Genomic DNA, 26,396 nt, shown 5'->3' on the forward strand with positions numbered 1-26,396 from the left:
TTCCAGCCTTCACTCCAAAATGGCACTTCGCAGGATTCAACTTCATGTTATATTTGTCGAGGATATTGAATGCAGTCTTGAGATCCTGGAGATGATCCTCAGCTTTCTTGGACTTCACCACCATATCATCAATATATACTTCCATCGTGTCCCCCAGTTGCTCTTTGAACATCATGTTAACTAACCTCTGGTAGGTTGCACCTGCATTTCTAAGTCCAAAGGACATAGCAATATAACAATAAATACCTGTGGGAGTCATGAAGGCTGTGTCTTCTTGACTGAGGACTCCATTTGGATTTGCTGAAATCCTGAGGATGCGTCCATAAATGTTAGCATCTCGTGGCCGGCTGTAGCATCTACCATTGAATCGATGTGTGGTAGAGGGAATGGATCTTTAGGACAAGCCTTATTCAAGTCTGTGAATTCCATACAAACTCTCCATTTTCCATTCTTTTTCTGCACAACCACCACATTTGCTAACCATCGGGGATATTGGACTCCCCTAATCATATTTGCCTTCAAAAGTCTTTCAACTTCTTCTATAATTGTGTTTCTCTCAGGTGCAAACTTTCTTCTTTTTTGATGAATTGGCCTGAAAGAATTATCAATTCCATGTTTATGTGTTATAATATCTTTGGAAATACCTGTCATATCTTCATGTTTCCATGCAAATGTTGACAGTCTCGACTTGAGGAATTCGAGCAATTTCGACTCAATATCCTCAGGAATACTCGTTCCTATCAGCACTTTGACCTCAGGATCCTCGGTATAAGGAAGTACTTCTTTGATTTCTTGTTCCCTGGTCTCCATTACGTCTCGTGCTGGCTTCTGTAATTGCTATTCCTGCTGGGGTTTGGCAGTACATTTCATAGAAGAGGTGTAGCAATTCTTTGCATCTTGTTGATCGCTGATGATTTTGATAAATCCCCACGGTCTTGGGAGTTTCACACATTGGTGATAAGTAGAGGGGACTGCTTTTATGTCGTTAATCCAGGGCCTGCCTAATATAATATTACAACAAGACAAACAGTCAATAACACAAAACTTTTGTATTTTATTTACCCCTTCGACGTATACTGGGAGTTTTATTTCCCCAATAGTGCTCTTAGTCTCTCCGTTGAATCCGACCAATACTGAGGAACTGGGAACGATCTCATCCTCAGGAATATTCATCTTTCTCAGCACATCTAGTTGAATAATGTTGACAGAGCTTCCACCATCTACGAGGATCCTGCGCACATAATGGTTAGCCACATATAATTTTATTACCAAACTATCATGGTGAGGATCCTGAATGTCAACTCTATCGCTTTCATCTATGGTCATGGTCTTTGCTTGAGTGAGAATGGATGTCTTTGTTGGTCTATCAGCCACTTCTAACTTCCTTTGATCAGCATTTCTTTTTGCAGCATAATAAGAGGTTCCACAGATGTCAGATCTTCCGGATATGAACATGATTGTTCTTGCGTCTGTTGGTGGAGGAGTCTCCTTTTCAGGAATATTTTCAGGATTTTTTTTCCTTTCCCTTCTTCCGGCCAAGTAGCTATTTCAAGTGGCCTTTGCTGAGAAGATAGCTAATGTCTCTTCTGAGTGCAATGCAATCATCAATCAAGTGCCCAAAGTCTTCGTGGAAGGCACACCACTTTGATTTGTCTTTGTAGGCTCCTTTTTTTCCATCTTCTTGGGCCACCTGGCTTTTTCACCTAAATCCTGCATGGCACACATTAATCCACCAATATCAACAGAAAAACAATTTCAGAGACCTTAGGATATTCTTCATCATCTACTGCATTGATCCTTGGGTTATCAGGCTTATAGTAAGGCTTTGATCGGTATGATTTTTTTGGGGATTCGACCTTCCTGTTCGTCTAATCGTACTTCGGGATACCGATCTTATAGTTTTTCTTGTCATCTTCTAGCCTGATAAACCTCAGAGCTCTGGATCTCGTATTTCCCACATAGTCCGTCGAAAAAACCAACGATTCTCCTCTCAAAGTAATAGAGAGATCTTTTTCTTTTTCCGGTATGTAGCTCCGCGAACAAGGAGCGCATCATCAGAGCAGGGCGAAAACGAACATAAGATTATGGCCCTTTTCTTCTTTCTTTTGCTGCTGATCTCACATCGAGAGCAGCCCCTTCGTGTTCAGGATGATCGGATGAGAGATCTTCCTCCGACTCCGATAAATCGGTCAAGCAGGAGGCTACCCTCGACTTACCTCTCTCTAGAAAAACCCCCTCCCCAGAGGAGAGCATAAGCTCCAGGATGAGTATGTCCTGGATTACCGGATTCATTCTCGTCCTGATCCACCATGAAATTTTTTCGAAAGAAAAATGATAGGAGAGGGCTCGTAATGATCTTTGAGAAGATCACAAGGTGCTGAATAGGATAGGGGGGTCTGTAGGTTTTCGTGAAAGGGATGCTCTTCTCATGTTATTGCTGAAAAGAAAAAGCGAATTCCTCTATTTGATGTCGATTCACCCACACTTCCATTCCTTGTAGAGGGGGGCTAACTGCTTGCTGGCTGGGAGCTGTTCGTCTAATGATCTGCATGGAGTCATAACAAGATCATCATAGAAAGAGAAGCCATTTTCTAACCCCAAATTAAGAGCTTCCACTGCCTAAGCCGGGTTTAGATTTGGAATTTCCAGTGACTCCTTGCTAAATCTGGTAATAACATCTCTCAAGGATTCCCCAGGATTCTGGGTAACCCTGTGAAGATCACCTGTCATTTTCTCAAATGTTCTACTGCAAGAAAACTGGTTATTGAACAAGTTAATTAAATGAGAAAAGGAAGTGATACTATTAGGAGGAATACTTAGTAGCCATTTCATGGATTCTCTGGACAAGGTAGATCCAAACCCCTTGCAAAGACATGCTTCCTTGATTTCCATAGGGATTGGGTTGATCTCCATACGCTCTCTATACTATGCAACGTGTTCCTCAGGATCCGTTGAACCATCATACAGTTTCATATTTAGGGTTTGAAACCGTTTTGGAATCTGTACATCACCAATCGATGGCACAAATCGGGATTCTCTGTGACTATCAGTGGGAACTTCAGCTATGGGACGGATTACTCCAGGAACATTTGATATCATGTCCTTAAGCTTCTTAATTCTCGGGCTAAACTTGAACTTATGCCTGCATCCTTCAAAAATCCTTGATTAGCGTTAAAGGGAATTGTATTGAAAGTGTTACCCTGATTAGTATTTTGAGGAACAGTCTGGGGGTTGTAGCTTGCATTCCTGAACATAGTATTTCCTGGAGTGACAAATGGAGTGGTAGAAGTGTTAGCTTGCATCGGGATAAAGTCTCCCTGGTGCACCTTGGAGGACCCTGCAAAGTGCTGAGTCTGAGCAAACGGTTTCTGAGGATTGAAGAACCCTCACAGAGGCACTCCTGAGAATCCTACATGTTGCCGAAATCCTGAGGATACCACCTGCTGATAAGGACCTGAGGATCCTGTCTGGTGGGACAATCCTGAAGGTCCGGACTGCTGGAACGATCCTGTGAGTCCTCCTTACTGCGATAATCCTGAGGATAACGCCTGCTGATAAGGACCTGAGGATCCTCCCTGCTGCGAAAATCTTGAGGATAACGCCTGCTGATAAGGACCTCAGGATCCTCCCTGCTGCGAAAATCCTGAGGATCCTGCATGTTGAAACGGCCCAGCAAAGGATGCATGCAAGTATCCTTGGGATCCAGATGAGTACAGTCCTTCAGACCCTAAGTGCTGGAAGAGTGAGGATTCTGGGTTGTACATCGTGGTTGACTCCGGACGCACCAATCCTGAGGATCCTGGAGGAGTGAAATCCAGAGATCTCGGGATTAATGGTGTGAATTCTTCCGCCGGCTTCTTGGCTTTTCTGATATCTTTCAGTTCCTTCACCAGCATCTGGTTGGTCTTGTTCTGGCGATCCATCTGTTCTTGTAATCGCTTATATATAGATAAAACTTTATTATTAGATACCATAATGGGATCTTGGGAGATGGCCTTGAACCCGAGAACACGGGAGTAGCAAGTTTCTTCTGAGTGTTGTCAGGTTTCTTCGGGATACCACCAGCAGGAGGAGGAGGCATAGAAGGCCTCACAGAAGGATCCGAAGCCGCAACAGAAGAAGAACAATTTTCGGTTGGGAAGACATGTTGTGGCTGTTGAGAGTAGGGTTTAGTTTGAGAGTTGATAATGATCAAAGCACCGCTTGCCCCACGGTGGGCGCCAAATTGTTTCGGTCAAAAATTAACAAAGTAACTTTTGATCAAATTAGTACGTGAGGTAGAGTGCTTGATGGTAAAACGAATGAACACAAGGATGTGATTACGAGGGAAAAAGCCCCTGATTATGATAATCTCTGGCACAAAAAACCCCCGGACGGTGAAAACTATCACCGTCACTTTTATTAATAGTAAAATGGTAGTTACAAGTGGTGGAGCTGATAAGTGATTGTAAACTATGTGTTACAGTGTATGCTAGTGGCTAGGTAAGTGAAGGCGTGTGTTCTAATGATATTATCAGCTCGTTTATATAAGAAAAAGAGTACAACAGAAATTCTGAATAATCCGGAAACCCTAGACTAATTCTTCCATAATCCGTTGCTTGCCCACGTTCGATTTGACAAAGTCTTAGCACTAGCCGTTGTAAACCCACGTTCATATTAGCATATTAAGCACGTGATCTTATCTGCAAAACAATAAAAAACAATAAAGGAAAATTGAATTAGTCAAATATAATCCTCAGAATATTTGCATCGGCAGGATAGGTCGTAATCCTTAAATCGTGATCAATCCCGAGGATAAAAAATCGGCTCCCAACATTAAGCACCCGATAATTAGTTAAGAAATCGATACGTGATGATTTCAATTCATTTTCGTAGATCTAGTTCTTGATATATTACATATGATATAATAATACGTTTATACGGATGTGAATTACGTTAAGTGAAGTGTGAGTGAGAGGATAACTGGGCAGAGTAACGACTTGTTAATAATAATAATAATAATAAAAATAATAATAATAATAATAATAATAATAATAATAATAATAAATAATAATAATAATAATAATAATAATAATAATCACAGTTGTTAAATTAATGTACAGGGAAACAAAAATATATAGATGACGACCCCTTTCGTTATCCATCTCATAGCGAATAAGGTCCATTCGTCTTCATTCCCTAACACTAACCTAAAGTATAACGAATGACTCATTCGTTATACCTCATTCGTTAAACATCCTTAATGAATGGTACTAATACTTTAACGATTAGGCTCATTCGTTATACATTCCATAACAAATGACCTTTAACATTAACGGATGCGCTCATTCATTAAACATCCTTAACGAATGGCCATAAAACATAACGAATGGCAGGTACAATTACCAAAATGCCCTTATGTTAATAGTAATAAATTACAAAAGATAAACAACGACCGAGATGACAAAACCATGCAGTAACAAATTCCCCATCGTCTTGTGCTCTTTGTCTTCGATTACTTGAATCTTTTACTCTTCCAGTCAGCACAACTATGAACTCCAAACGCATGGCAAACACACACCACACGTTGAAATTGCATAGCAATATCGCAATCCTTCATATTAGCAAATCGGATTTTGTTGTTGAATAACGCTTCATTATCCGATTCCGATAAATTAACCAACCACATCGGGTAGAAAACCCGAATGAACTGCGTATTCAATCCCGTACCAAGTATGATAACGGGTTCACCGGTGTGGTTGTCATAATACCACCGATTGAGTGTCTTGTAAAGATTTTGGGAAAAAGTCTTTACAGGAATTCGATTCAAAGTCCGCGGCGACTTTACCTTTAACACGAGCTTTCTCCAACCGTTTCTTGGATCTATCTCATTGATATACTTAAGCGTACGAACCTGAGGTTTAAAGAACCTGAAACCCTGACGTACCTCAAATAATAAATGTCGATAGAACCAATCCTCCACCTCGCTTTCTCCACGATTGACGAAAGGTCTATTTGCCTGCGTACACACGTCCCACCTCGGTAAAGTAAGAACATCTACAATGTGTTGATAATAGTGCACGCTATGTTCCCACTTGATTATGCATACTTTAAGTTCTAAGTCGTAGAGCCAAGAGACAATATCACATTTGACAGTCTTCACAGCTTCGAATGTCGTCATTTGGTGAGCAATTGCACGAGCTTTGACATGCCGATTTTCCACTTTCTCCTCATACCTTAACACATTAATAATTTTTGAGAATCAAAACTTATTGTGTCCAAACATGCCTTCAAATGTCTGACCCTTCGAAACCGACCCAGATTCCTTTACCTTATCCTTGTTCTTCTTCTTTTCCAAACATTCTTCAGCGGCTTTCATATGTTTTGTAGTAAAGAATGGAATAGCATTATTTGTAATAGTACACATGTATATATTAGGATACTCCTCAGCTGTCATGTCTTCCACTTCAACATCGTCATAATTAACGACGTATCCCGAGACGGGATACTCGTATCAAACCAGACTTCACCGTCATCAATAACCTCAACATCCTCATCATTCTCTAACTTATCCAACTCTTCATCATTTAATCCAAGCAGTAATGCGATCTGATCTCTGGTTAAAGATTAATCAATAAATTCACCTTCCTCGATCTCGTCGGCGTTAACCATACTCATCACCACACCCTTCACGTTGTCCATGAATAAAACCGTATTGGCCTTTACAGACTCAATAGGTTGCACGTTAGTAGTGTCTTGATACACTACCAACTGCTTATCACCACCCTCAACATCAACACCAGTAGAAGTACCAGTAGTACTAGAAGTACCAGAAGTACTTGTCTTTTGATACTGCCTCACCGCCACTTGCTCCAGTATCGGGTTCTTTGTCATCGTTATTGCCTTTCAACTTTTTCAGCATATCATCTTTGCACGTAAGTTGAAGGATGACATCTTCTTGTTCTTTGATTTTCTCTCCCCCCCTGTGAAACCCTCAGATCTCAGATCTAAGGCTTAATTAATCAATAAACGGATCTAGTTCATTGTTGCTCTTATACGTTATATGTATATATTATTAGTTGCATTAGGTGTATATAGTATATATTAGATGGAATAGATTAAGAGAATGAAGTTTAGATCGAGAGGAAACTTGGGCAGAGGTTCAATACGTTAATTACCAAAACTTAAATTATGCAGAGGATGAATCCTCTATTTATAGGAAGATGGGTCTATTTCGTTACACATTCCGTAATGAACTAGCCTCCCACTTCGTTACAATACATTAAATAAACATTCTTAACGAAACACCCTCTGATTCGTTAAACATCCTTAACGAATCAGGAGGAACTTAACTTAAGGTCTAGTTCGTTATACATCCTTAACGAACTAAACAGTTCCTCTAATGAACTAGCTTAGATTAATAATATCTTTTACATTAAATTAAACGATTAATACAAAACAATAAATACAAATACTCGAGACGCAAAACCGTGTGTACTAACAGACACGCCCTCTTCTTGAGCTCTTTGTATTTAATTTACTTGAAGCATCTTGTCTGCCAATCTCTGCAGCTGTGAATACCATGTTCATGACACACACGAACAACGCGTTGAAACTGTATTGCTCGGTCATAGTCTTCACGAGGCTCTATCAATATCTTATTCTTGAATAGCACGTCATTGTCAGCTGTCAAATTCATGAGCCACATCGGATCAATGATCTTTATCATCTCTGTCTTTAAGCCTTTACCCAACACAATAACGGCCTCGCCAGTTCGGTTGTCGTAATACCAGCGGTTGAAAGATAAATACATATGTTGGTTCAGCGTCTTCACCGGTACACGCTTCATAGTTCTTGGCGGCTTTACCTTAAGTACCAACTTCCTCCAACCTGTCCTTGGATCAATCTCATCGATACGCTTGTGAGTTGGAACATGCGGTTTAAAGAATTTGAACCCATGGTCACCTCAAATAGCAAATGTTGGTAAAACCAACTTGCTTGGTAATTCCCGCCACGGTTAATAAACGATCGAAACGCATGGGTCCGAACGTCCCAAAGCAGTAATGAAAGAACGTCAGTAATCTTCTCATAATACTGAATGCCGTTCTCCTATTTGATAATACAGACCTTTAAATCGAAATCATAAAGCCATGAAATAATGTCACCTTGCACTTTAGATACGGACTTAAAGGATGTCATCTGATTAGCTTGAGCACGAGCGACAACTTCAACTTTCTGCTCTTGATCCACATATCGGAATGCATCAATAATTTTACGAGCTTTCTTGTCCCGATAAGCAAACCATCTCTGAATGTCAGCAATAGACGGATCGGGCTTTGAATCGAATCTTGTAACAACTACGTTCTTGCCCTTTGATACCTTATCTAGATGGTCTTAGGCTGCTTTAATGTTTTCTTCTGTAAATACCGGAGCACCCTGATCGACGTTAGATTGTTGAAATAAGTCAGGATACTCCTCAGCCGTTACATCCTCAATCTCCACCTCCTCGTCCTCATAAATAAACTCAGTATTCATCTGAATATTCGGATCATCAAAGACCTCTACATCATTCACGACCTCCTCATCATCTTCAGCCTCTAACACGGTTAACTCATCATCATTCAGACCAAGCAAAATTGAAATCTGCTCTCGTGTTAGAGACCTCTCAACAAACTGACCCACTTCGATCTCATCGGCATTACAATACTTATAACCACCCCCGTACCATAAACAAAGATAACAATATTATCCTTGATCATCTCAGTGGGTGTAGCAGCTGTATGATCGTGATGAACAATTATCTGCTTTTCCGAATCACCAACTGCACTTGTACCAGCACTAGAAATCGATCCGTGAGTTTGTTTAGGCTCACTTCCTTCAGTTCCGAAGCATCTGGATCCTCATCATCGTTTTTAAGCTTATTTAGTTCATCGTCCTTGCATGTTAGCTGCAAGATAAGATCCTCTTGTTGTTTTATTTTCACCTCCTGAGACTCAACAATCTTACGGAGGGCTTTTGTCTCCTTTTGACAGAAGGATACATAACTCACCAGCTTCTTTTGGTTCTCTAACATACGTTCTTGAGTCATTCGGTCAGCAGATATTTGATTTTCATACAAATGGAGTAAACTCAAAACCATGTTCATCTGTTGATCATGAGACATAGCAAGAAACAAAGAAGGGATTGGTTGAACAGGACCTTGAGGTCGGTTAAGCCTCAAATATGAAAAATCCATCGGTAGTGGAGGCATCATCATCGATGTAGGAGAGACCACCAAAGTAGCAGTTGTAGGTATTGGTAAGTAGATAAAATAGATTGAGGAATCATACCAAGCCTAGGATCCGTCGTAAGCGTGGTCGTCAAAGTTAATTCCGGAGTGCTAGTAGTAACCGGCACTGCCGGTCTTTGAAGAATGGACGACCTTGGAAGTTGAAATCCAAATGAGATGCCAGCACTAGCCGATACACGTCGCTTAGACGACCCTTCTCCAACCAACTCTTTCCCTTTCCTTTTGCGTTGAGCAGCTATAGTAGCAGCTAAAGCAGCTTCAACCGCAACCTTTTTTGAGCATGAGCGTCACCATCACCACCATTACCACCATTATCATCATCCACGTTCCCACCAGCTCCTTCCTCCCGCTCAGAACCCGAGTCGTTGTGGATCTAGCGATCATTGGGAGGACATTCATAATCTGGATTCACCAGATGACCAATCAATCTTTTGAATCATGGAGGAGGATCTTGACGATACCGCTTCATCCTTTTCACAGTATCTGCTTTCATGTGATCCAACGTAAATTTATCCTCAACTTGTGTTGATTAAGTACCAAATCCCGAATAGCATCTTGAACAAACAATTGGATGAATCAAGGATACATTAAGAACTTAGTGCGTCGTTTCATAGTAAGACAATTCTCTTTGAGATGATCGAAGATCATCTCAGAGAAGTTGAAAGGCTTATTCAACACTAAAGCAACGAATGCCGGTTGAAGCATTATACGACATTCATCAAACCCTCCCTTCCGTCCACCAAGGCAGTGAATAAGAACGTGTAGTAAATACTTGTAAGTAGGACACACGTATGCGTAGTTATACATGGACTCATCCAGATCACCAGAATAGAAAAACGACCAAATAACCCTTTAATCAAGTCTTTGTGGTACTTACTCGGGTCATAAATGGTGTCATCGAACCTCAGCACCCTTCTAACAGTCTCAATGGATACTACTGTTGGAATACCGTATGCCCGAGACACATAATTAGGTTAATGTGGCTAGTTGTGTTTGATCCAAGTCGGGTCATACCCAATAACGAGTTAGACACACACCAATTATGTATTTGTTAAGATAAGATCTATAAGACAAATACAGAACACGACACATTCAGAAAATCGGGTTTCTGAATACTTACTTGAAAGTGTTAAATAAATTAATTGGTTAATTTATTTATTCAAATAATTATTATTGGAATGATTATTTAACTATGTGTTCTTTTATAAAATGGTTTATGAAAGATGGGGTGTTTATATATTTTATAAAGTATAAAATAAATAAAAAAAAATAATAATAAAAATAAAATAAAAATACATTTTGGGGCCGGTTTTGGGTGGGCCCCACACCCCAAGGTTTTGGTCAAGTTTTGTCATGGATTTGGTGAAAGATTGAGTGTTTTCTACTTGACTAAAAACCTAACACAAGATATGATTTCTTTTTGGAAGATTTTATAATTATAAAGAGACTTTCAAGTAAAAAAACAAGAGACACTCAACTCCATTTCTTTCTTGTTTTCTTTGGCTCGGCCAAGATCAAAAGAAGAGGCTCGGGTCTCGTTTTTGTGTTCAAGCTCCCTAACATAGCTCGGTGTGTGTTGGAGGCTCGGGGTATCTTTCGTTTGAGGATTTTCCCTTTGAAAGTCTAGCATCAACATCATCATCTTCTTCAACCATCAACTACATCTCTTAAAGGTTTAAGAATGTAAGTTTTACAAGCTTTGATAGTTTAGTTTTTCCGTATTACTTGATCCTTGCCTCGGGTTTCTAATATATAGATTATTGGTAATCTTATGACATGAATAAACTAGGTTGTTCATGAACACATATCATATAAACTTGTAATATATATATATATATACATATGGATACATATGTGTAGTTTGTTTATATCACGCTTCCGCCTTTATTGTGACTAGTTAAATGGTTAACTTAGTATAAAATATTCATAGAAACCCAACAAATGGCATCAAGAGCCGGGATACGGGAAACTAAGCTTCGGGTTTTCGGTTTTATATTTTTCCCCTTGAAAGATTTTATACAAAAATAAACATGCATGATTTTTTGTATTTAATCTTGTTATTATTTTTGGCTTTGTTCAAAAAAAAAATAAAAAAATATAAAACCGAGTTCATGGGCCGAAGCCCAATTCGGATGTGATTGGGCTGAAGCCCACTTCATTAGGTTAATGGGTTAACCGAGAAGAAAAATAAAGGAGGGAAGAAAGTTAAATGGGCCGAAGCCCATTTTGGTTAAATGGGCCGAAGCCCATTAGACTTTTCATTGGGCCGAAGCCCATGTGTTTTGGACAAGTGGGCCGAAGCTCATAATCAAGTTATTGGGTCAAGCCCAAATGGGTTGGGCTAGGCCCGATAAGGTCAAGGGGTTTTGGAACGGGTTCCTAAGACATAACGGGTTATGTTTGTTAAAACTAGACCGAGCCGTAGACCAAATGGATGTTTGTTGTGATTGTTATTAATTATACAAAGTTTCGGTTTGTAATAATTAATTAGGGGCAATTTTGTAATTATTTATTCATATGGGTATGTAATAAATAGTTTATTTGTAATATCTTTATTTTATAGAAAAAAATGTATTAGGACATTTATTATGTAAATTTAAAGAAGATTGCAAAATTGGAAGTTTGGGCCTTATTGGGCCGGGTATGGTGATAATGGGTCTCACAAGCCCATTAAAGGGATTCAAGCCCAAAAGGACCTAAGCCCACCCATTGAGCCCAAATGGAAGCTTATGGAAGCTAAGGCCCAAGTTCAAGCCCAATGGATCACAACGGGGTTGAAGAAGATGCTCGAAGCATTTGGATGCGGGATCGAGTGGGAGCTACAACATCCATGTGTCATGTGTCCCTTAGGATTGGACCTAAGACACACACTTGTTTCGGCTAACAAGTGTGGTCTAACTTAGTGGCTCGTGTCTAGTATAATTGTGTATGCTTGTTAATTGATTGTTTGATTATGTGGTTGCTAGATATTAGGATATCAACTTCGTCACATAGAATTAATTAACAAAGCATAAAACGGGTTCTAATAATTATCGGTAATTACGTGACACATAGTTTAATAAAATGGATTTATTAACTAGCCGTCTCACGCCCATAATAAAATGGTTTTATTATAAATTAGAATTTTGAAAATGGTTTCAAAATATCATGTTACTAAATGCATGTTAGAACATGATTTAAAGTTTTACAACTAGAATTATTAAAACTAAAAATCCCTTTTAAAATTAAGGATAATAAGTCAAACACCATCCTTTTGTATAACGCTTAACATATTAGTAAGCTCTTAGTGGGAAAAAGGTCACCTAACCGCGTAGAGTAAATTAATATGTTGAGGTAATATTGGCATATAAATGGGAAAAAGGTCACCTAACCGTTTGTATGTTGATATTACAAGTTGATACAAGTAGGACGACTTAAATTAGAACCATGTGAAGAGGGTCACCCAAGCATGGGGTCTAATAGGTGTTGATGGGATAAACATGCCGATACGAAATATGATTTCGAACCGGTCCCATAAACTCTAGAAGTTGCAAAAGGGTTTGCAATTGTTATGAATAACTACCTTGATAAACCGACAATGGGAAAAAGGTCACCTAACCGGAGTCGTGTTTATCGTTGGATTCTAGATTTTAATTATTAATTATATTTGGTATATATAAAAGGGTATTAATAATTAAAATATGTAAAACACTAAAATGAACTTAATTAAAATTCTGCAGATGGCCGCACACGTCGACGACAACATAATCCCTAACGTCCAAAACGTATCTCTCCGATCTATTCTCGCTAAAGACCGTCTTAACCACAATAACTTTTCGGATTGGTTCCGAAATTTAAGGATTGTTCTAAAACAAGAAAAATTATATCATGTTTTGGAAACACCTATCCCCAATGAACCGGAAGAGGGAAGTGAGGTCGAATATATGAATTGGGTCCAACACACGGAAGATTCCATTCAAGTGTCATGCCTCATGTTGGCGACTATGGTTCCCGAAATCCAAAAGGATTTCGAAAACCATAATGCGTACGACATGATTACTCAACTTAAGGAAATGTTCCTTAAGCAATCGAGGGTTGAAAGGTTCGAAACGGTTCGAGCCTTGCATGCATGTAGAATGGATGATAATCAACCAGTTTCAACTTATGTACTTAAGATGAAAAGTTACATTGATCGCCTCGCCAAGCTCAATTGTCCCATCTCAAAAGAGTTAGCAACGGATTTGATCCTTAACTCTTTGTCGAAAAGGTTCGACACTTTCGTGTTAAATTATAACATGAACGGGTGGGACAAAAACATTGGAGAACTTCACTCAATGCTTAAAACAGCCGAGGCGAGCATGGGTAAAAGAGTTTTACCCGTGTTTGCGATCAATGAAGGTAGATCCAAGAATCGATCTCAACCCAATCCTAAGGCTAAGGTAGCAAAAAGAAAGGGCCCTCCTGTGCATCTTAAGGGTAAGGGCAAATCACCGGTTATGGCAAAGAAACAAAAGGTTGTGGAACCGAGGGGTCATAAGGATGATCCTTGTTTTGGTTGTGGGGAGACCGGACATTGGAAACGCAATTGCCCGGTCTACCTAAAGGAGCTAAGAGACAAGAGGAATGCGGGGCATGCCTCGGGTAATGTCTTTATGATTAATATTGAGCTAAATCTTATTTCTTCTAACACATGGGTATTGGATACCGGATGTGGAACTCATATTTGCAATTGGTTGCAGGGGTTCAAAAGGAATGAAGACTTAAAGAAGGGCGAAGTGAGTCTTTTCATGGGCAACGGTGCAAGGGTGCACGTGGTCGCTAGAGGAGACTTCACTTTATCGCTTCCAAGTGGTTTGGAAGTTGTTTTGAGAAATGTTTTGTATGCTCCTAGTTTGACTAAGAACATTATTTCTGTGCACCTTCTTAGACAATGTAACTTTGACTTTAAATTTGTAAAATCAGAAATGCATGTATCATCTAATGGTATCTTTTATTTTAAAGCTATACCAAACAACGGTATTTATGAATTGGTTCATGACAATACCTCAAATAGCTCATTATATCAAACTTCCACTAAAAGACTCAAAAAGGATTTGAGTGATTCCTACATTTGGCATTGTCGTCTTGGACACATAAACAAGAATCGTGTAAATACTCTCCAAAAGAATGGTCTTTTGAAAACAAATGAGTTAGGTTCGTTTGATGAGTGTGAATCTTGTATTCAAGGCAAGATGACCAAAGAACCTTTTAAAGGTACAAATGAAAGGGCTAAGGACTTGTTAGGTATCATACATACGGATGTATGCGGACCTCTCAAGCCCACTAGTAGGAATAGTGAAAGGTACTTCATTACCTTTACCGACGATTTTAGTCGATATGGGTATGTGTATCTAATGAAACACAAACATGAAGCCTTTGAAATGTTCAAGGAATTTCAAAATGAAGTACAAAATCAGCTCGACCGAACAATCAAGGTACTCCGCTCCGATAGAGGAGGCGAATACCTAAGTGATGCTTTTCAAAGTCATCTTAGAGATTGTGGAATTATTTCACAGCTCACTCCTCCTGGTACTCCTCAACATAACGGAGTATCCGAGAGGAGGAATCGAACACTGTTGGACATGGTTCGATCAATGATGGCACGAAGCTCACTACCACCATCATTTTGGGGATATGCGCTACTTACAGCGGCTCGTATTTTGAATATGGCCCCGACCAAAAAGGTGGATCGAATACCCTATGAAGTGTGGCATGGAAAGGTTCCATCCTTTTCATATTTAAGGGTATGGGGATGCATAGTTTATGTTAAACGTGACACCCCAAATAAGCTTGAGGCTCGATCCATCAGGTGTATCTTCATAGGATACCCAAAGGATGATATAGGATATATATTCTATGATCCTAGTGAACAAAAGGTGTTTGTTTCACGCAAAGGATACTTCTTAGAAACTAAGTTCCTTATGGAAGGACCTAGTGAAAAGAGAGTGGAACTTGAAGAGGTTCAAGAATCACTGGATGATACACAGTTGGTCGATACTAGTTTTCAACACGAGGATGTTGAAGGTGATCAAATGGTTGATCATACACACGTTGCTCGCAGATCTAGTAGGATTAGTCGACCTCCCAAGAAATATGGATTTCTCATGGATGATTGCTACTTGGTTGATTCGGATGAACCGATCTCCTACAAAGATGCTATGTCACAACCTGATTGTGACAAGTGGCTTGAAGCCATGAGCGCCGAGATGCAATCCATGCACGATAACCAAGTTTGGGAATTGGTTGATCGTCCACTTAACTCCAAAATGGTTGGATGTAAGTGGGTCTTCAAGAAGAAGACCGATATGCATGGAAATTTAGATACTTACAAAGCACGACTTGTAGCAAAAGGTTTCACGCAAACTCAAGGGATTGATTATGATGAAACCTTTTCGCCGGTCGCGATGCTTAAGTCGATCAGGATATTATTTGCCATTGCAGCTCTTTTTGATTATGAGATATGGCAAATGGATGTCAAGACCGCTTTTCTTAATGGATATCTTGAGGAAGATGTCCATATGGTTCAACCTGAAGGTTTTGTCGATCCATCTAATCCTGATAAAGTATGTAAGTTAAGGAAATCAATCTACGGGTTGAAACAAGCATCACGGATGTGGAATCATCGTTTTAATGAAGAAATCAAAGCGTTTGGTTTCGTCCAAAACGGTGATGAGGCGTGTGTGTATAAATGGGCTAGTGGGAGTATAGTCATGTTCCTTATTTTGTATGTCGATGATATACTTTTATTTGGAAATGATATACCAAGTATGGAAAGCGTTAAAGCGTGGTTAAGTAGTCGTTTCTCAATTAAGGATCTTGGAGAAGCGACATATATCTTGGGAATAAAGGTCTATAGGGATAGAAAAAGGAAATTGATCGGACTCAATCAAAGTGCATACATTGATAAAATCCTGAAAAGGTTCAGGATGGAAAACTCTAAGAAAGGTTTGGTACCTATTCCTAGAGGAACCGTGTTAAGCTCATCCCAAAGTCCTAGCTCTAAGGAAGAGCAGGATAGGATGAAGCATGTTCCTTATGCTTCGGCAATAGGATCTATTATGTATGCAATGATGTGCACCAGACCGGACGTCTCGTATGCTTTAAGCATAACGAGTAGATACCAGCACAACCCATGTGACAGTCATTGGATGGCTGTCAAGAATATATTAAAATACCTTAGAAGGACTAAGGATATGTTTTTAATATATGGGTCTGGTGAGGAGGAACTCGTCGTAAAGGGTTACGTGGATGCGAGTTTCCAAACTGACCGAGATGATTCTCGGTCACAGTCGGGATATGTCTTCATTTTGAATGGAGGCGCTGTCTCTTGGAAGAGTTCGAAGCAGGATGTTGTCGCGTTATCCACTACAGAATCTGAGTACATCGCCGCTTCAATGGCAGCCCAAGAGGCTGCATGGATGAAAAAGTTCATCATGGATCTAGGGATTATCTCTACCATTCAGGAGCCCCTAGAGATATTCTGTGACAATGAGGGTGCTATTGCACAGATCAAGGAGCCTCGTGCTCATCAGAAAACGAGGCACATTGAGCGCAGATTCAACTACATAAGGGATGAAGTTGAAAAAGGAAAGATATGTATTCATAAAGTTCATACCGATCAAAATATTGCGGACCCACTCACGAAGCTCCTCGATAGGCCAAAGCATGAGGGTCATGTTTGTGCATTAGGACTTCGGTATTCTAGTGAGTGGATTTAATCTGTGTTTAGTGTTTGTATAAGAACAAATGTAATGGGTATCTCATGAAAATTAATTATGTTTTAATTATTCAATGAGTTATGTTCTATATTTGCATGTTTAATCCATGAATGACTTATGTTGTTCTAAACGTCCGTAGTCGATCATACTTGTGGGAACAAGTATGAAGTTAAGACTATTATGAACCCGGATTGGTTGATATTCATGTGATGAATATAGGGCATAGGCTTGCCACCAAGGTTCATAGATATTTGTGGGATACAAATATTGGACATGATCCGCTCTCAAGGATCACTGCAACTGATCATAAGTAATCCTTGAGTAAAGGCGAGTATCATTGTGTCCTTTGACCTGAGATGCATATCGGATCTGGTTTTTCATCAAGTCTGATATCTTGACTCTCTTCTTTGTTATTTCAGTAACACAATGACGTGTAAGAAAGAGCTCAGATATCATATGAGATGTCAACGAGGATGTATGCAGTCAAGATGGAATTTGTTCCTCTTATGTGTTGAGAGTTTAGATGTCTAAGGCCTGTTAAGTTAAATCATTGAGAGAATGATCACTCTGTGTCTCTTCGATTTGACAGGACATCTAGTAACAAAGGGATATAATGATAAGATTACCTATATCATATCAAGTATGGACTTGAAGGGGATGATGTTATTGAATGGCACTTAGTCAAACACACTAGGGGTGGTGACCTGTTGTTAGGCGGTATTCACCATTAGCATTAACTTCTTATGAGTCACGTGCAAGTGGGAGATTGTTGGAATACCGTATGCCCGAGACACATAATTAGGTTAATGTGGCTAGTTGTGTTTGATCCAAGTCGGGTCATACCCAATAACGAGTTAGACACACACCAATTATGTATTTGTTAAGATAAGATCTATAAGACAAATACAGAACACGACACATTCAGAAAATCGGGTTTCTGAATACTTACTTGAAAGTGTTAAATAAATTAATTGGTTAATTTATTTATTCAAATAATTATTATTGGAATGATTATTTAACTATGTGTTCTTTTATAAAATGGTTTATGAAAGATGGGGTGTTTATATATTTTATAAAGTATAAAATAAATAAAAAAAAAAATAAAAAAAAAATAAAATAAAAATACATTTTGGGGCCGGTTTTGGGTGGGCCCCACACCCCAAGGTTTTGGTCAAGTTTTGTCATGGATTTGGTGAAAGATTGAGTGTTTTCTACTTGACTAAAAACCTAACACAAGATATGATTTCTTTTTGGAAGATTTTATAATTATAAAGAGACTTTCAAGTAAAAAAACAAGAGACACACAACTCCTTTTCTTTCTTGTTTTCTTTGGCTCGGCCAAGATCAAAAGAAGAGGCTCGGGTCTCGTTTTTGTGTTCAAGCTCCCTAACATAGCTCGGTGTGTGTTGGAGGCTCGGGGTATCTTTCGTTTGAGGATTTTCCCTTTGAAAGTCTAGCATCAACATCATCATCTTCTTCAACCATCAACTACATCTCTTAAAGGTTTAAGAATGTAAGTTTTACAAGCTTTGATAGTTTAGTTTTTCCGTATTACTTGATCCTTGCCTCGGGTTTCTAATATATAGATTATTGGTAATCTTATGACATGAATAAACTAGGTTGTTCATGAACACATATCATATAAACTTGTAATATATATATATATACATATGGATACATATGTGTAGTTTGTTTATATCACGCTTCCGCCTTTATTGTGACTAGTTAAATGGTTAACTTAGTATAAAATATTCATAGAAACCCAACAACTACAACCGGTCTCACATTAACCTTAGCAGAAATGTGGTTCTCTGTTTCCACATAACGAGCAGTATTCCATAATTGGCGAACGATGCTGAAACGAACATCTGGCTTCGCAGTGACAGCATAACGAATCCGTGAGCGACGTATGAATGATAACATTTCTCCAAATACATCCTCGTCAGCAAAATCAGTATCGACAAATGCACAAACGTTGTGTCTTTTGTCATACGGCAGTAAAGGAATATCTTGTGCTTGTTGTTGTCGTTGAGCTGCATCAACGGGAGGATCTTGATCCATGTTATCAGCCATTACACTATATAAACAGACCCGAGAATCAGTGATGATGAATAATATTAATAACACTCATAGAATATAATTAAAATTATAAAATTTAACTAATATATTAACTTTTAATTTAAAATAATATTTTAAAATAATTAGTTATTTAAACTAATTTAATATGTCATTCCTTAAACATTCTAATTCGTTATAACGAATTGGTGATTCGTTATGACGAATTACTGCTTCGCTATCAAGTAAATAATTAATGAATTAGGATTAACGAATCACTAATAAAAGTTAACGAATTATGGTCAATTTCTTTATAAATAACAAATGAAAATCTGATTCGTTATAATGTATGATTCGTTCTCCTGATTCGTGTGGTTTGTATAACAAATTGGACACGAATGAGTTCCAATTCGTCAAACAATAACGAATGGCCAATTAAGCTTAATGTTTGACTGAACTGGTCAAGGTCAAAATTACCAAGAATATAAACAGTCGAACCTACATAACAGAATTCAATACAATCGTAATCGACGATATAAGACCAAATCAATGATCACAAGGATCTCAAAATTACATCGCGAGTATAATGGCATTAATTTTATGTACCAAATCGTAGTACAAATTGGGTAAATTAAGGTTTTTCAAAAATTCAAAAACCCGATAACTTAATTAACAAATTAACCAATCAAATCGTCATCAAATGTGTCAAAAATCATTACGCCTTGATCATATATACCTTACGATTCAGAATATATGAACACAACACGATATAACGATGTTGATTTTTCAGAGAAAATTTGGCCAGAGTAACAGTAGGAAAAGGAAGATGAAAATGAATAGTGTAGACGAAACGTCTTCACGAATCCCTATAATTGTCTGACATTACACATTCTCCAATGAAACGAATCATCTGATTCATTTGAAATTTGAAATAACGAATCAGGTGATTCATTAAATTAACATGTGGCTTAACGAATTAGCTTTAATTTGTGTTCAATCCATGTAATTATGCTTAACGAATTAGAAGTCATTCGTTACAGAGTGGCGGAAGCGAATTAGGATAACGAATTAGAATGTAATTCGTTAAGAATGACCTAATTTGTTATACATAAATAAGAAATTACATTTATTTAATTTTAAATTAAATAATTAAAATCAATTAAATCAATTAAATCAGTTAAATTAAATATCAATTAAATCAATTAATATAAATAATAAAACCAAATAAGTTAAGTAAATCAACGAGAACCCATATCTCGATGATCGAATAACTTAGTGTGTTTTACGTTTTGAAACACTTAACTTAAGGAATAAATAATATGTAAGTGAAAAAGCAAAATCTTTTTGGTATTTTGAATTTTTGTTAATGAAAAATATTTACCAGAAAAATATTCGAAAATTAAAATGTAAAGAAGGAAAATATTTTTGTGTTTTTGTATGAGTTTTCAAAAGCAGTACATATTTTTGGATTTTTGGTGAGTTTGAGCAGAGAATCATATTGATCAAATTGCACTCCCATCACAATTTTATATTTCATCCATATTTTGACTGGCATTAAGTCAGTCATTGATATTGTTGTCCACTTAAATTTTATAACAAACTTTCAAGTGATTTTGTGATATGATTAATGGTTCAATTAGAGCACAGAATATCAGAAACGATCATCCTCTAATCTCGGTTCAAGCTTAATTTGATTTTTGCCATATCACCCCAACTTGACTTAAACCACTATATTGATGATCAAAATTTGAACTTTATAGAAATGATTAGCAATGCATTGAGTTTCCTTTACCATGAGTGAGTATGAACGAGTCCATCTGTCGGCTTACATACATTGTATCCCCTAGGGTCAGTTTCTTACTGGTATTGAGACGCGCTCAAGGTAGGAACAAATGTATGACTAACAACGGATTTTGATCAAGTAAGTAATTTAGATTGTACTAGGTATAACAGTGATCAACTTTAATGACTTTGGGTTTACTCTAAAAGCGAATGAAATATCCATGCATATGAATACCCAGATGATTAAGTCGCATAAAGACTCACAGTGTCCAGACCCTCAACGCTTGTTGTTTGCTTTATTTTATTTTTGGGTGATCAAACAAATATAAGGCTTGAGTATGACAGGTTATTACATTTCTGCCATCCTCACCGAGATTTTTGCTAGAGACTAACACCTCTTTCAATTTGACATTTCTTTATGTTTATATCACATACTTTACTCTAATAGTTTGTTTAAGACCTACCAATGCACCAATGCAATTAAGCGCACAGTCTTTTAAGCTTATTTTTGCTGGATATGGGGTCAAAACAGTCAATGTACTATCATTTTCTCTTTTTGCTTCAAAACTCAAAATTTTGAGGAGCATAAAACAAAATGAATTTAATCGCCCCAGTTACATTAAGTCTATAAATTAATGGTTATTCTATCAATTCACAAGTGAATAATAGAACCAAGACATGCAAGCATGCTCCACAAACTCAAATAACCGACATAATTTTCAGCGAGAAAATAAAGTAAAACGCATAACAAAAGCCCCAACTACTTTCCGTTATCAGGTAAATGGCTATCCCGAACATTTACGAGTAAATTTCAGGACCAAACATATACAAGTATATGTCCTTCAAATATGAGTAATTGACATACTTTTCAGCAAACGTATGCAAAAATCTTTTTGGTTTTTCTCTTTACATACTTAAAACACAATCTTTTTGTCTTTTTCAATTTTCTTATAAACATAAAAAAAACTTCAAAATCTTTTTGGATTTTCAGATTTTTTTCTATACACACTGAAAACACAATCTTTTTGTTTTTTCAAGAATTTTAAAATGTTTTTTTGGATTTTCAAAATATTTTAGAGACATTAAAAACAAGAAACACAATATTTTTGATTTTTCAAATTTTTCAATATTTTTGGGTTTTATCTATACAAACAAAAAGCATAATATTTTTGTATTTTCTATTTTTCACCCCATAAAATCCAAAACCAAAATAAAATTTAAAAGAAATTAAAAATAAAATAAATTAAAATAAAGATAGTCATCCTCGTTTCAGGATATCAGCAAGGGTCTTCAATCCATTAAAACCAAGCAAAAATTGAAATCGAGTTTTGTCAAAGGCTTTGGTAAATAGATTAGCTTTTTGAAAATCGGTATGTACCTTCTCAAGATTGATTAATTTCTTTTCAAAACAATCCCGTATGAAATGATATTGAATTTCGATATGTTTCGTTTTAGAATCTTGTACGGGATTTTTGGTGATGCTAGTGGCAGCAGAGTTATCAATTAAAATTGGAGTAGTAAGAAACTTCAAACCGTAGTCGTGCAGATGTCGTTGGATCCACAAAACCTGGACAACTCGAAGCTGCAACATATTCTGCCTCAGCGGTTGTAGTGGAGACCGTCATTTGCTTCTTACACTGCCAGGAAACTAGCCGGTTTCCTAAGAATTGACACCCTGCTGTAGTCGATTTGAAGTTAATCTTGCAAGCTCCATAGTCTGATTCTGAAAAGGCGGTAAGTTCAAGGTTATCGTCCTTGGGGTACCATAACCCGATGTCTTGATTTCCCCTCAGATACTGAAGAATACGCTTGATCGCCGCCAGGTGAGTCACTCGTGGACTAGCTTGGTACCTAGCACAAAGACAAACTGCAAACATAATGTCAGGGCGAGAAGCCGTTAGATACATTAAAGATCCAATCATAGCACGATAGAGGGTAGGATCAACCGTGTTCTCCAATTCGTCCGGTGATAAACTGTGACCCACGGGGAGAGGAGTTGAAGGGATTTTTCCGGCAGATATCTTGAATCGGCTCAAGACATCGTTCACGTATTTTGTTTGGTGAATAAAGATTCCTTTCGCAGACTGGTGAACATGCAACCCTAGAAAGAAGTTCATTTCTCCCATCAAGCTCATCTCGAACTTTGTTTGCATTGACTTCTCAAAATCCTTATATAACGTGTCGTTTGTAGACCCAAAGATAATGTCGTCGACATAAATCTAAAGAGGAGAAGATCATCACCAATATTCTTATAAAATAAAGTGCAGTCGACAGTCCCTCGCTTGAAGCCGTTATCAGTTAGATGGTCGGCGAGCGTGCCATACCAAGCTCTCGGGGCTTGATGTAGACCATACAGGGCCTTGTTTAAGCGGTAAACTCGGTCCGTATAATCAGGATCTTCGAAGCTAGGAGGCTGTAAAACTGTAACATCCTAAAATTTATAATGTTAAATAAAGAAAGTTACGTTTAGTGATTTCGCGTTATTAATTAATTAATGTCGAGTAAAGAACGGATCATGGACTTAGATTAATTAAGATGGGTTAAATGAGAATGGGCCTTAGGTCCATGGGCTTTAAGGGATATAAATATCCCCTAAACCAACCTAAAACCCTAAACCCTCATTTCATTTCCATCATAATCTCTACACACTCAAAAACACACACATACACTACACCATATTCGGCCGAGAGAGAGAGAGACATCCGAGACCAAGAATCAAGCCGACCATTATTAGATCTTCAATATACGAGATAACCAAGAAAACCAAAACCACACCGAACGTATAAAAGGTATGTTCTTGACCTTTAAAGTTTACGTAGTATTGAACGTTTTTACCTTAAAGGTCCAAGCTTTATAGTATATACGGGATATATATACGAACGAAAACGGTTAGGGAACGTAGGGGGTGATGTCGAACCATAACAAGGGTATTAAAATCGCCAAAATGCTTGATAAAAACCAAACCCGTAGCTGACCTGAACAACTTCGCCTGCAAAAGCTTAAGTTCGCCTAATTGATAACTTTGCCTACGGCCAAGTTCGCCTAATTGATAACTTCGCCTAAGGCCAAGTTCGCCTAATTGATAACTTCGCCTACGGCCAAGTTCGCCTAACTGATAACTTCGCCTAAGGCCAAGTAACTGATAACTTCGCCTAAAGCTAAGTTCGCTTAAGGTTTAACTTCGCCTAAAGTTAAGTTCGCTTAGAAAATAAATTAAAAACCTAATGGAAAATGTGTTAAGACAGTTAATGTAAATAAAATTTTTCCAAGCTCGACCCCAGCCAGGGGCTCTGCCCCTTGGACCCTGCTAGGGGCTGCCGCCCCTAGACCCCGCTGCCAGGGGCGCTGCCCCCGGACCCCCATTCGTTGTGGGTAGTAGTTAAGACTAGGAAGATGATATGAGTAGTGATAGTTAATTGATACGTATACTTGTTATACGGTCAGCCGTGCACAACTGAAGAAAGGGATCACGATTAACGGTGAACGTAACCGTGTTCAGGTGAGTTTCTAGCACCATTTATGTGTTATGTTTTCGGGGCTGTGTGCATACTCAATATGTTTGTTAATACGCTTGTCCTAAGAGATAAGTGTATGCCTTATGTGAATAATGTGAAATGTATGAATGATTGCTTGATGGTATGTGAACGATCTTCGGATATTGCACGTACTGTCAGGTTGTAACGCTATGTATAAGGTAAGTATGATATGTATGCTTATGTGTATGAACGTGATAAAGTTAATAAAAGAAGGAAATGATGGTTGTATGGTTACGAAAAGGGTACCGAGCCCTAATAATACTCGAGGTATGATGTATGGTTGTATGGTAACGAAGAGGGAATCGAACCCTACTAATATTCGAGAACTAGGGAACCGAACCCTACTAATATTCGAGGAAAGAGGGTACCGAGCCCTAATAATACTCGAGGAAAGAGGGTACCGAGCCCTAATAATACTCGAGGAAAGAGGGTACCGAGCCCTAATAATACTCGAGGAAGGAGGGTACCGAGCCCTAATAATACTCGAGGAAGGAGGGTACCGAGCCCTAATAAGGAATGTAGGGCGTAATGCTCTTTATAACGTAAGATACGAAAGTAAGTTAGTACAAAAGAAAGTATGAAAGTATGAAAGTATGAATGAAAGAATATAAGTTTATGTGTATTGTATAATGTATGATTAACTAGAACTCACTCAGCGTAGCTGACTTTTAGTACGCATGCAGGTGAGTAGGATGAGGCAGCTCGCATGAGGAGACATGTGGCACTGAATAAGAGGCTGGCATCGGAAGACTCAAGACGTTTAAGCCTAATGTTTTGTTTATTTGAAAGACAAGATGTTGTTTTAAGACAAGATGTGTTTTGTTATGAAATGTTTTATGAAAGCTTTTATATTCCGCGAATGTTTTAATTAACTCTGATATTTAGAACTGCGTTTATGAGTAAATCCAACACGAAAGTAGGGCTACCGGTAACGGGGCCTTACAAAAACAAACACTTCCTCGTGTAAGTTACCATTGAGAAAAGAAATTTTCACATCCATTTGATAGACCTTTATATTCTTGTAAGCTGCATATGCCAGAAAGATTCGTATAGATTCCAATCATGCAACCGGAGCATATACTTCAGTGTAGTCTATACCCTCGTGCTGATGGAAACCTTGCAACACTAATCGTGCTTTGTTTCTCAAGATCACACCACGATCGTCTTTTTTACATTTAAATACCCACTTAGTCGGAATAGGCTTCTTGACTCGAGCGGGTTTGTCGATAAGATCCCAAACACCCAAACGTGCAAACTGCTGCAATTCCTCTTACATGGCTTCTACCCAAGAGGGATCTTCAACTGCCTTACGAGTGGTCGTCAGCTCAACTTGGGATAGAAAGCAAGTGAATTTGACAAGATTTATGATTCCAAATGAATGTAAATCCGCATAAGCACACAATACATTATTTTCATTCAAAGAAGCAACTTGATGATGTGTTTGTACTCCCACATCAAGTTCTCTAATTATTTTTTCCTTTGGATGATAATTATGAATCCTAAGAGTGGGATTCTCAGGAACAACAACATTGTCGAATAAATTAGTGTAATGTTCTCCTAGCTGATATGAGTCATCACTTTCAACTGCATCAGCAACATCAGGAGTATCCTCAGAAGGAGTAGAAACATTATCAGAAGAAGCTGGAGGATCATTACATGGATCTTCAGTTGTAGCTACAGTTGGAGCTTCAACATCATTAGAACTTGAAAACCTCGGGATTACCAATTGGTCTTCAAAATATGTACGAACCAGGTCTTCATCTGGTTGTTCAGTTGATGGAGTAAACGAGTTAAATAAACCATCATAATCAAACATCCAGTCGAGACCTTTCCCTTGAGGAGGCATGGTGTATTTTTGACAATCCACATGGTACCATTCCTCCACACAACCAGAAGTAACGTTAAATACCCTTTTCTTTGGAGAAGCATAACCCAAAAAATAACCCTTAGCGGCTTTTTCTTCAAATTTACCCACATCTCTTTTCAACATCGTACAGGGACACCCAAATGGTTCCAAGT

The 26,396-nt window shown here is 38.2% G+C and overlaps 1 pseudogene; it reads left to right on the forward strand.

Moving 5' to 3' along the window:
- The first annotated feature begins 1,970 nt into the window (after positions 1-1,970).
- On the forward strand, positions 1,971-2,525 carry LOC143566245 (putative mitochondrial protein AtMg00530 pseudogene; annotated as a pseudogene).
- The last annotated feature ends 23,871 nt before the right edge of the window (positions 2,526-26,396 follow it).

This window comes from Bidens hawaiensis, unplaced genomic scaffold (assembly GCF_021521415.1).
Source record: "Bidens hawaiensis isolate Kalapana, Puna unplaced genomic scaffold, B.hawaiensis_p1.1 tig00022757_1, whole genome shotgun sequence".
Lineage (NCBI taxonomy): Eukaryota > Viridiplantae > Streptophyta > Magnoliopsida > Asterales > Asteraceae > Bidens > Bidens hawaiensis.